The sequence below is a fragment of the Triturus cristatus genome, chromosome 5_1 (genome assembly GCF_964204655.1).
Source record: "Triturus cristatus chromosome 5_1, aTriCri1.1, whole genome shotgun sequence".
Taxonomy (NCBI): domain Eukaryota; kingdom Metazoa; phylum Chordata; class Amphibia; order Caudata; family Salamandridae; genus Triturus; species Triturus cristatus.
Window position 1 is genome coordinate 51944917 of NC_140587.1, and position 12825 is coordinate 51957741.

At 41.4% G+C, this 12825-nt stretch overlaps 1 long non-coding RNA gene across 2 annotated transcripts in view; it reads left to right on the plus strand.

Moving 5' to 3' along the window:
* The first annotated feature begins 4322 nt into the window (after positions 1-4322).
* LOC146830147 (uncharacterized) overlaps positions 4323-12825 on the plus strand; it is a 295089-nt gene continuing 286586 nt past the window's right edge. For both annotated transcript variants that reach the window (XR_014961374.1, XR_014961373.1), the window contains exon 1: positions 4323-4408. This is a non-coding gene — a long non-coding RNA (uncharacterized LOC146830147). The remainder of the gene's footprint in view (positions 4409-12825) is intronic.

Sequence of the window (12825 nt, forward strand, 5' to 3'; positions counted from 1 at the left end):
AGATGAGATAGTTAGTACATTGGGTGGTGCGAAGTACTTTTCTACTCTTGACTTGGCTTCCGCTTATCACCAGGTTGTATTAGATGACTCCTCTCAAGACCTAACTGCCTTTGTAACGCCTATGGGCACTTTTAAATTTTGTAGGATGCCATTTGGTCTCATTTCAGCGGCTTCGGTGTTTCAACGCATAATGTCGCACATTCTCAAAGGTCTCACTGGGGTAAAATGTTATCAGGATGATCGTTTGATTTTTGGGAACACTTTTCATGAGCATAATGTTCGTGTGCTAGCTGTACTACAACGTCTAAGAGAAGGTGGGCTTACTCTTAGGAAAGACAAATGTAGATTTGGGTTGGAAGAAGTAAATTATCTAGGACATTGCATAACTGGGTATGGGGTTTTCCCTAAGAAGGAATTGGTGGACTCCATCATGAATATTTCTAGACCAGTCAACAAAGAAGAACTTCTATCTTTTCTTGGCATGGTAGAGTTTTACAGAAAGTTAATTCCAGACTATGCTAGTAAAACCCACAGCTTGAGAAAGCTTACTGTAAGGAATGCGATGTTTCTGTGGTCAAGTGAGTGTGAGAAGGAGTTCATCTCAATCAAGGAGGAACTAACTAAAGCGCCTGCTCTTCATGCATTTGTGCCTGGTGATCCTACTTTTATTATGACGGATGCTAGTGAAAAAGGTTTGGGTGCTGTGCTGCTTCAGAAAAAACATGGTGTGGATTGTCTGATTGCCTGTGCCTCAAGGTGCCTCAGAGGGTCTGGAAGGAATTACTTGGTTATAGAGAAGTCTCTAGCCATATTTTGGGCCTTAAGGAAGTTTAAAAACTTGGTTTGGGGAATGAAGGTCAATGTTTTGTCTGACCATAAGACGTTAAAGGAGGTGTTTTCTAAGAAAGGTTTTGACTCTATTTCATCTAAAACAAAGAAATGGATTATTGCTCTTCAAGAATTTAGTTTTGAAGTAGATTATATTCCAGGTGTTGTCAATAGATCGGCAGACTGTCTTTCTAGGTTGGTTGATCTCAGTGGGAGCAATGAGAATGACGTTGTTGCTGACAGCGAGGTCGTTAATGTATGTGAGATCACTGATGGTACTGTCTCTCAGAATGATTGGAATATGGAGATCAACAAGGACGAAGAGATTAGAAGAGTAATTGAGATGTTGGGAGAAAGTAAACGTTTGGAGAAACCATGGAGATTGGTTTCTGATGAACTTTCAGTGGTAGATGGCATGCTTACTAGGGGCACAAAGTTGGTTCCGCCGTTGGGTATAAGAAAGAGGTTACTCAATTTTGCCCATGTTGGTCATCTTGGAATTGTCAGGACCAAAGAATTGCTGAGGTTGCAGTTTTGGTGGCCTGGCATGGATATGGAGATAGAGAGGTTAGTTCGAGAATGTGCTGAGTGCTGCGCTAGTGACAAGATTTTGAAGACAAAACAAACCCCTATGGTGTGCAGGAAGTTACCTGATCATCCTTGGGACGAGGTTTCAATTGACATTATTGGTCCATTACATGGTGTATGTGATACTCCATATTTGATAGTGGTTTTGGATCTTTACTCTAGGTGGATAGAAGTAGGTGCTGTTAGAGAGTTGTCCACTGTATGTGTTATTAGATTCTTACAAGACATCTTCAAGATAGAGAGTTTTCCTAACAGTATTCTTTCAGACAATGGACCACAGTTCACCTCTAATGAGTTTAAGAATTTTCTTGACAAATGTGGCATACATCATAAAAGGTGTGCGATTTATCATCCTGAAACGAATGGGGCAATTGAAAGGGTCAACAAGACTCTTAAGGAAAGTATTCAACTAGCGAGAGCTAGTGGTTTGAATTGGAAGGAATCACTCCAAGACAGAATCTTGGCTTACCGGGTGTCTCCCCATTCAACCACTGGGAGATCCCCCTTTGAACTTTTTAAAGGGAGAATTCCCAATACTTTATTATGTCCCGGTTGGATGCAATTGAACAAGGGCTTTGTCGATAATCACATAGGAAATTGGAGGGACAGAGAGATAGAGAAACAGTCTTTGAGGAAATCTTATGTTGATGAAAAGAAGTGCGCCCAGTTTCAAGTGGTGAAGGTTGGAGATTTGGTTAAGATAAAAGCTCCTGTGGGGTGCCAACATTGGTCAAAATATACCAATGTAAGACCTGTGATTAAAGTATTCAATAATGCTGTAAAGACAAGTGATGGGAGGATTTGGAACAAGAGTCGTATCGTAGTGGTAAATCCTGTTGCTTCTTTCGGTCAAGCAGGTAACAACAGATTAAGCTCAGGTTCCAAGTTCTCTGATTGCTCGTCTTCTTTTTCTGACCTACCTGGTGTCTCGGGTGGTGTTAGAGAAAGGAGTCAAAGAGTACGCAGACTTCCTGTGTACATGAAGGATTATGTTAGGTCGTAAGTCAGTTAAGGTAGGGTGTTATGTTCATCCTAGTCATATGTTGCATGGCAAGTTCATGCGGTGATGTTCTGCTGTTTTTTTATTTCGCAAGTTATTTCTCTTCACTATGTTATTGTTTGCAATTTACTGTTTTCTGTTGTTGAGGGGGAAGATGTGTGGTAATATGCTGTACATTATTCTGACTTGTGATGCTAGGAGGTCAGAATGATGTGGTCGTTCTATGTGAGAATTAGAATGGCGCTGACGTGGGGATTCTGAAAGAGGGAGTTGGGAGATAACTGTTGGTGGATGAGGTGCCAATAAACTCACCTTTCTAACGTGCTGCATGGATCCTGTTTATTCAAGTACCGGAGAACACCACAATTCCTTGTGTCCATCATTTATTCAAACTCAACAGAAGACCATGACTTTTTTACAGAAACCAATTGGCTTTTATACCTGTGCCAACTGTTCCGTATGTAAATTGGGAAAATCAAAAATTCAGAACATCATGATAAGCGGTCAGTGCTTCCAGATCAAAGTCTTTATAAATTGTGAAAGTAAGAATGTGATCTATTTAATTACCTGTCCATGTGGACAACCCTATATAGGGAGCACGATTCGTCCACTCAAAATGCGGATACAGGAACATTATCGGAACATTCATAAATCTGATGAAAGACACCCTTTGGTAGAACACTTTACAACACACCACCAAAATAATCGTAATTTTGTCTTCTGTGGTCTGGAAAAAGTAAAACAACATGCAAGAGGAGGCAACTTGGAACGGCGACTACGTCAGAAAGAAAGAGCCCTTATTATTCGCTATGGGACCGTGGAAACAGGTCTAACTAAAGATCATGAATGGCATCACTGGTTGTAAGATGCCCTGCGCTACGAACTAGTATGATACTGTCAGATGTGAGAGCTCACCAAAAGGAGAGGAATGTAAGCACACCCAGAGAAGAATTCACTCCTGGGGTGCTTTAATTAGTACTGTTCCTATAAGAAAACCGAAGAAATGCCATGTTTGTGACGTGCTTCTCTTGAACCATCTATTCTCCAAAGAACCTTTTATTTTATGGCTTTCCCTCCTTTTTCTGTTTTGTTTGTTATTCTTATTTTATATTTTCCTTTTTCTTTCAAATAGCTATATACTCTGCACAAATATTATGTATCGCATATATTTGTTTGAGGTTTTTAAACTATGTCATCAATCGATGTCTACCATATATCGTTCTGAAGTGCTGCATTAATCTTTGCCTATATCATGAAGACTACATCGATATGATAGGGATAGCACCCATCATTATCTAACCTCAGTAGTTTTCCTCCTGTCTACTCGAGTACGACGAACCTTTAGAATTATTAATTTTGATCATTAAAATGAAATACAGAAAGAATATTACTTTCATTCGAGAGACTTAAAATATAAGCTTAACAAATACTAATTACTGGTACATAATACATAATTTATGTAATAACCCCGGATCTAAGCCGCCTATGACCTAGGAGTTGGATGACGGATTTATAATTAACCAATCTATTTATACAGAAAGGTAGCTCCCTTTACATTATATATAAAACAATGTTTTTTCGGGCCGTAAAACACCTGTTGGACCCGTACTTCATGATTTATATACTGTTTTCAGTATTGTATATTGGGCCTTTGAAAATACGTGCTCATGGACCATTTGTAGATACCTGAGATACGATTAAATCTTTTGTTCTGGATTTTGTTATAAAGAAATATAAAAAGAGAACTTGTCATTAACTAAAGTAAAAATTGAATCACCCACGTTATCTTTATATATATGATGGGTGTACGATATATTAAAATAACACATTCAAAGATGGCGCTCTCTTTTGCGAGCATATATTATCCTGAATGCCGCAAACACATGATTGGACTTTGTAGCCTTTCTAAAGATGGCCGCGGACCCCAACACCAACACTTTAATGGGAAGAACAGCGTTTGGGATTATCCCGGGACTACGACTCTCGTAAAAAGTAAGTGACTCTAAGGCCGTCTCCTCGTTGAACCATCGACAACGTTTTTTTGACCTGTAGTAATACAGACCCGTTCTCCATTTTCTGTGCCCCGTGTAAATAACGGCTTAAGAAATGAGGAACACAGTTTATGACAGCTTTCATGTAGTTACCTTTTTATTTATTCGAAATACTGTATCAAATTTGCTGTAGAGCCTTGAATGTCTTGCTCCATGAGACCAGGGAACGAAAGAAAATCTTTCTTTATTAAAGTGTGAGTCATTACCAAGCCAAGCGCTAAACTCTAGTCTCTCAAGCACTCAATATTATTCGTGCAAAATTAGTACAAATTTACCCGTACACTGTATACCTCTTTGGCCAAGATTGGAACGGACCGTAAATATACTGCCACCTTGGTTCTGTTCTCTTTTTCCCTGGCTTGACACCCTTAGCATAATGTATTAAACTAATGTAATCTGATCAATCCTGTTGGCATCTATATCCATTTCTTCTTTCTTCTTTTTCTCTTCCGTCTCACTCCTGCCTAGATATTTGACTTATTGTATTGTGCAGCTGTTGAAAAGTGAAATGTGAAGCTAATATGCTATGTTGCATCCTTGAACATTAAGGTATATATTTGATTTGACAAATGTGTTATAAACTTTCGTACCTGCTTTACTGAAACACGATCAAACTAGTACTAATCACGGGAATGATTTAATTACCTCTTCCGAAGCTTGAAAGCATGTACCAATATCATCTGATCCTATAAGTATATTAATAAATATGAAACTGCCACTTAGGTTGCTCTTTTCTTGAATTCGTTTCTGTCCTTATCTGTAAAAATAAAACTATCACTCAGTGCCTTCATTACTGTTGCATCTGAGTAAATAATAATCCCTTCTTTCACCTAAGTAATGGGAGTATTCTCATTTTCTTTCCCTTCACGTCCCTTTGAGCACTCTTGTAGTGTCAATGTTTCGTTCTGTATATCACGTTTGCCTTATTCACATACCACTGGGTGTTATTGGATGATCCTGAGATCTTAATCTATCTAATACCGCCTCACAAATATTTCTTTCCAGCCTTGAAAAAGCCCTGGCCCGATTCTGAGCCATTGGGTGAAACACGTGTCGGCTGTTTGGCTGTTCACTTTGCTCCAAATATGACTGTTCACTTCGCTTGAAATGTGAAGAAAGAAATAACAAAATAATATAGGATATAATCTTGAATGATCGGATCACCTGAAACAGAACCTTTACGTCTGAACAAATAAAATAATAATTTGGATTTACTAATCTACTCTGATTATCTTCATTTCAAACTAAATCAAGGAGGAGTGTATTGACTCATAACTTAATGCATGTACTCTTTTTTGAGACCATAGAGGTCCAGTGTCTCGAGTCAATCTCCGTAAGAAATAAGTCATATAGAAATTGGGCAATTTCCTCTGGAACTGGGATCCCTGGACCCTGGTATCGCTGCATGCGAGCCATACCTTGCATTTCAGCGATTTGCGGACCCGGGCTCCCTCTGTGGTCTATCCAGACTCCAAGATATTTGTATATGGCAACTACTGCTATAGGTTCCTCAACAATGTACCAGGGGCGCTGTCTTGCTCGACGCCTCGAGACTATCATCACCTTAGTTTTAGAAATATTGATCTCCAAAGCATTTGTTTCACAGTACGATGCCAGGGAATCAAAAAGTCATTGACTGGATTTTAACAGATGCGATTCTTGGTGGGAAAGCTCGAGAATGGGCCAGCCACTCAGGCAAGTCTGCAAGGTACAAATTAAAAAGAATAGGAGCCAAAATGCATCCCTGCTTTAGGCCTCTGTTCAGGAATAATGGCCCGCAAGTTAGCGGGTCAAGGCAGGTTGCACAGCCGTATACACATTGGTATTTCAAAGTAATACACACCACCTGAGTAATCTATTGTTATCCATTTTATTGTCTTCATTTTTCATCATTATTTCTCCACTTATTTATCCATTACGTCAAAAGCTGTGAAATTCGTTGAAAAACTTTAAGCATGTAACTTGTTCTATGTATTGCCCATCCAGGCCTATGCATGAACGTGTTCCGAATTTCCTCCATAACATTCAATTCACATCCTACTCAATGCATTTCGGTTGAAAAACCTTCTTCAGGAGTATCTACAAATTGTAAAAATATGTATGTCAGTCACATTACATTTCTGTCCCACCAGATATAAAATAATTGTCACCAAAATTTCCCCTACCTCTTTGATACCGACTAATTTTTACAAAGGTACCCGTATACCAATTCCATACCACCGTGACATAACTCCCACCTCACTCAGCACCTACAAAGCATTCCATGTGACCCACGAATTAAACCCCTAACGTAAACATTCATCCTAATTTTTAATCTGTGCGCCCTAATAGTTTCCTAACATCAAACCCCTTTAAACCGTAAGCTACCTCTGAAACTCCTACATTATTGCCTAGTATTGAGTTTGTCACTTTATCGTACCCCCCATGAATACCTGATGTGAAATTCGCAGCGCTTCAAACGCCTCTTACGCGCTCGTAGTATCTTAATAACGGCCATGCTAAACATCCTCAATTTAAATGAATATCACCCGCCCACCTCTACGATCATTGGTGCAAAATGTCACGTGATCCCCACCATCTCCCACATTTCAGACCCTGTCAACGTTTTGTGACTCACTACATTAACCAAAATCCTTTGAAAATCAAACCTCAAACCCAAACCCCCTCTATTATATCAGTGCATATTTAAAAACATAAACATCTAACACTGTGCCAAGTAAACATTCTATATGTGAGCAGTCCATGTTAATGACTAATCCGTGATCCGAACGTAGTGAACTGCTTTTGACGTGAAGCACACTGTTGTCTCGTAATCTCATTTTGTCATCTTCACTTATATCGGGGTGCTACCAGGTGGTGAAACGGCTTGTATGACGACAAAACAGAAAATGTCCCGAAGCACACCCGTATTATTCTTAATTATGTTTCATGTTATCTTCCTTTTTTATCGTTTGGCGTGCAGCACCCGTGTGAGTGCGCCGTTCCTTTCGCACTTGAGCATAATTCATTCAGGAATAATGGCCCGCAAGTTAGCGGGTCAAGGCAGGTTGCACAGCCGTATACACATTGGTATTCCAAAGTAATACACATCCACCTGAGTAATCTATTGTTATCCATTTTATTTTCTTAATTTTCCATCATTATTTCTCCACTTATTTATCCATCACGTCAAAAGCTGTGAAATTCGTTGAAAAACTTTAAGCATGTAACTTGTTCTATGTATTGCCCATCCAGGCCTATGCATGAACGTGTTCCGAATTTCCTCCATAACATTCAATTCACATCCTACTCAATGCATTTCGGTTGAAAAACCTTATTCATGATTATCTACAAATTGTAAAAATATGTATGTCAGTCACATTACATTTCTGTCCCACCAGATATAAAATAATTGTCACCAAAATTTCCCCTACCTCTTTGATACCGACAAATGTTTACAAAGGTACCCTTATCCCAATTCCATACCACCGTGATATAACTCCCACCTCACTCAGCACCTACAAAGCATTGTATGTGACCCACGAATTAAACCCCTAACGTAAACATTCATCCTAATTTTTAATCTGTGCGCCCTAATAGTTTCCTAACATCAAACCCCTTTAAACCGTAAGCTACCTCTGAAACTCCTACATTATTGCCTAGTATTGAGTTTGTCACTTTATCGTACCCCCCATGAATACCTGATGTGAAATTCGCAGCGCTTCAAACGCCTCTTACGCGCTCGTAGTATCTTAATGACGGCCATGCTAAACATCCTCAATTTAAATGAATATCACCCACCCACCTCTACGATCATTGGTGCAAAATGTCACGTGATCCCCACCATCTCCCACATTTAGGCCTCTGTTGGTCATGATTTTATTAGTTGTATAGAGAGCGATGAGGGCATTCAATAGAGACTGCGGGATGCCCCATTTGATCAGTTGTTCCCAAAGCCTGGGGCGGACAACGCTATCAAATGCCTTCCGAAAATCAATAAATCCCAAGAATAGCGATTTTCCCTTTGTTGCAAGAGTATCCTCAATCATGTGGGCTAAGCAGATCAGATTGTCCTCGATGTGGCAGCCATTTTAGAAACCGGTTTGCGTAAAAGGTATTAGTTTACGGTCTTCCACCCAGCTGGTCAATTATTGTAATAAGACGCTTGCATAGGCCTTCCCGTCGACGTCAAGGAGGGCAATCATCCGATAGTTATCGGGATTAGACCGCTGGCCTTTTTTGTAGATTGGTACGAGGAGAGAGCCTCGCCAAGAATCAGGAATAGGCCCGCCCATTCTGCATGACTCAAATAAGGGGGCCAAGACCGCTGCCCACTTATGAGTAGAAGCTTTATATATCTTTGTTGGTGAACCATTTGAGCCCGGCGCCCCTCCTGGGCGCATTTGCTTTATAATAAGTGCAACTTGTTTGGGGGCGATCTTAATAGTGGGTGGCGTTCCAATATGGGGATTAAGGAGAGAAGAGCTGTGATAATTAGGCCAGTTGTTTCTGATGGGCTCAACGTAAAGTGCTTCAATATGGGCCTCCCAATCAGTGGGGGAGATATTTGTTATGGTAGATGGTTGATCCGATCTAACAGCCTTATTTACCCAGCTCCAGAATCTCCTTTGATCCTTTGATTTTATGATTTCATGGGCAATTGTCCACTGCTGTTCTTCTTTTATCCTCTGAGAGGTGAACCTTGCCTTCCTATACTCTTTACGAGTAATCAATAACTTCTCTCCTAAGGATTTGTAATCTATGTTGTTGTAGGTGCATTTGCGCAGTAAGTTATTTAATTTGTGTTTAATACTCAACATAGTTTGCTTGTGCTCACTGGAGTGGGGTATAGTTGAGGGGGAATTATTTGAACTTTTAAATATCTTTATAGATAGATTTTCTTTTTAGGTCCTCCACTACCCTGCTCCCACGATAGTGCCGTCAGCTGGTCGCTAGACTCATGGTTCAGGTTTTCCAAGAAGTCGTCCACCTTCTCTTCAATTGTTTCTTGTTGGTCCAGGGTCCACCGTAGTTTTCTAACAGACTTCAATATAGATTCTTTCCCAATCAAATAATTTTTTGGGCGGTAGCTATGCCAGGATAGGACTTTGCACGTTAGGATGGCATGATCACTTTCCAATGAGGGGGTTACCACAAATTCCTGAGGAAGATGAAAGTGGGCGACCGAGGTCCATATGTAATCCATTCTGAAGGGGGACACATGAGTATGAGCAGCGGGAGAGTCTGAATCGAGTCTTCCGTTTAAAACGCGGAGCCCTAGTTGGTTTAAGCACACTGCCACCTTTGTCCCTTGATTAGCCTTCCGTTGGTACTGGTACCTTATGTCCAGGATGGCCCACATTTGGTTGTCCAATGAGGATAGGAGAGAAGAATCCAAGCCTGTCTCCATTAGGTTAGCATTAAAGTCTCCCATTACTAGCCACATATCGTTTGGGAAGTGTAAGAGAAGATCTCTCATGATAGGAAGAATTTTATTCAAGGTTGACTCTCGCTTGATTTTGGAGGGATGTAGATAGATACAACCGAGGATCATAGTTTGTTGTTTCAAACTATTGTTTCCCAGAGGCTGTGTCTGGATATTGATAAAAATATAATTGCCTTGCCCTTTACAGAGTGGGAGACCTTTAGGGCCAGGTTGTTCTTCAGGGTGATTAATACTCCTCCTGACGCATGGCCGCCTACTTGAGATGCTATTGCACAAGATTCATAAACAATATAGTCCTCCCAGGCGATAGTTTGCAAGGACCAAATTTCTTGCAAAGCAATAATGTCATGATTTTTCAAAAAAGAGGTTGTTAGCCTTTCAGCTTTTTCCTTGGTTAGTCCTTGGATATTCCAGGAACAGATTCTAAGGTGATAAGCAGCATCCTTACTGGTTTTATATCCAGCCGAGGTGTTATGTGCTTCACCCTAAGGCCTGAGAGAGCCAAGATCAATCTTCAGAGTTCTGTCGTTTGAGAGCACACTGGTGAGAACATCTTGCTCTGGATGTAGTTATTTGTAGCGGGTTCTTTTTCCAGGGCTCTGTTTGGGTACCAGCTAGCGAACCACACATAACTGATGTAGGCAACTGCCTGGTTATATCACGGTTAGACAAAGTTGGAATGTTGGAAACCATTAAGGCATTAGGAACTCTGTCCTTTAAAAAAGCAGGGTACTTAACTTTAGTCGCAAGACTAAACTGAATGCCCCATTCGCCCAAACGATCTTTATTCTTCAATAGGGCAGAGGCCATATCGTTTCTGTAGAAGGTTACTACCGTGGTCTCATTTATTTGGCCCTGATCCGGGGCGACAAAAGCCACGCTTTCAATGTCTGTTGTTTTTATATTTTCTAGTCCAGGAAGGTGCAAACATTACAGGTTTAGGAGATTTCCTCTATTGAGGATGTCCCATTTCCCTTGGGATACATACTCTGGATACAGCGTTAATTTTTTACCTTCTTGTGGTGATTGGATTGTTTCAGCATTGTTCAATGCAGCTTTATTCTTCTGATGTAAGAGTTTTATTACTGAGTCATCTTCGGACACCTCGATCTTAAGAGGTTGATTTAAACATTCTGGTTTGTTTATGTTGGAACAGTTTAGACTGACCTCATAGGGTTCTTCTTCCTCTTTTATACTCCCTTGGGGGAACTCCCGCCTCTAATCCACTATTTCGGGGGAGTTCAATGCCTTCTCGTTTCGTTTCTTTCCGGGCCCATCTATAAGATTAACTTGTATAGCTATCCCCTCTGTGAGTTTTCTTCTGTTATAGCCCTCTTTCTCGATTTCACGTAGCTGTGATAAGTCACGGTGGCTTGTGAGTTTGTGAGGAGAATCCAAGCCCATGAGCTTTTTCACACCATGCTGAAGGGAAGGTCGGTTGCTTGATGGCTTTGTGGGTTTATCCAAAGTCTTTGGGAATTCTCCACAGGGGCTATTGGATTCTTTTTTTCCCATACATTTCCCAATAGTCTCCTTTGGACTGAGCACGGTGCATTGGGCGAGTTCTATCTTGCATTGACCCACACTTTGCACTCCGATAGTTTGTTCTGGAGAGCAAGTGGCTAAAATTCCTCCTCCATGGATGTTATTGCTAGATACAGGGGCTGTATTGGCTTTCGATTCAGTGTCATTGGCTCTGAGTCAGCGTAATAGCACTCCATTCTTTTTCCTAGCGTTGTTTAATTTATTTAATCTCTTCTTGTTTTTCCTGGACAGATGTTGTTCTTCAGCCGGGGGTGCAGTTTCCACCTTCAATGGTTCGATGGAATAGGTCAGATTATCAATGTCTGTTGCCGTTTTAGGTTGGGTGGTGTTTACATGAATGAAATTTTCTTGAATGGAGTTATCAGCACCATTTATTGTGTATATTTTGTTTAGAGTGGGCTTGTGATCTTGTTTGTCGATGATTTTACAGCATTTGACCTGGTGCGTGTTAGAAATAGGGGTCTCTAGTTGGCACAGGTATGCACTTGCGACAAGCAGGGACTCTCAATTCTAAGTCAGGATAAGGGGATCACCCTTTCAAATAACCCCTGCTCACCCTTTAGGTAGTGTGGCGCAAGCAGTCAAGACTATTCTCAGGGCGTCATAGGTTAAGAATTTGTGAACACATACAGTAATACAATGACACACCACAAATGGACACCAGTCAAGGTTATATCAAAAATAGTTCTCTTTATATAAGGCTTAGCACAAGACCAGAATAACGATTAAAATGACCACAGTATTATCTTAAAGTTCAATGTTCTTGTAAAAAGGCTTAAAATGCAAAAATAGGCTTCTTTTAGTCAATTCTGCTTCTTTTCAGGTTTTGTACGGTTCGTACCTGGGAGTGCGACTCGTCCGCATTAAAAACAAGGAAAGTACGAGTCAAACAATCGGTGCGGACTCCGGGGTCCGTGACGCGCACGCTGCGGTGCGAACAGAACAAAGTACCTTAAGTTCGTGGGGTCCGCGACGGACAGTGCGGGACAAGTTGATGGGTCCGGGTCGTAGTTCGGCAGCGTATCAGGTGCAGGTCGGGTCGCGGCGTCGGGACGCGGCGTTGGTACGCGACCTTCAGGGATACGTGTGGATGGCCCGGATCAGCTTGCAGAGTCCGTGGCGTTCGGCGTTCGAGCCGTACCTTCGGTGCGGATAGGCGGCGACACTTCTCGGCGCCGTACAGCGTACGGGGAGGATCAGCGTACTGCGGCTTCTCGGCTCTGAGTACGGCACGGTGCAGTACGTTAGCAGCGTTCAGACCGTACCTGCGGGACGATGGAGCTCGGGTCCGGCGTACAGGGTTCGGTAGCCAGTGTTGTACGTCTCGAATCGGCGGGGAAGGTTAGGTGCAATGCGGCCGGGAGGGATACGGCGCGTACTAACGCTTT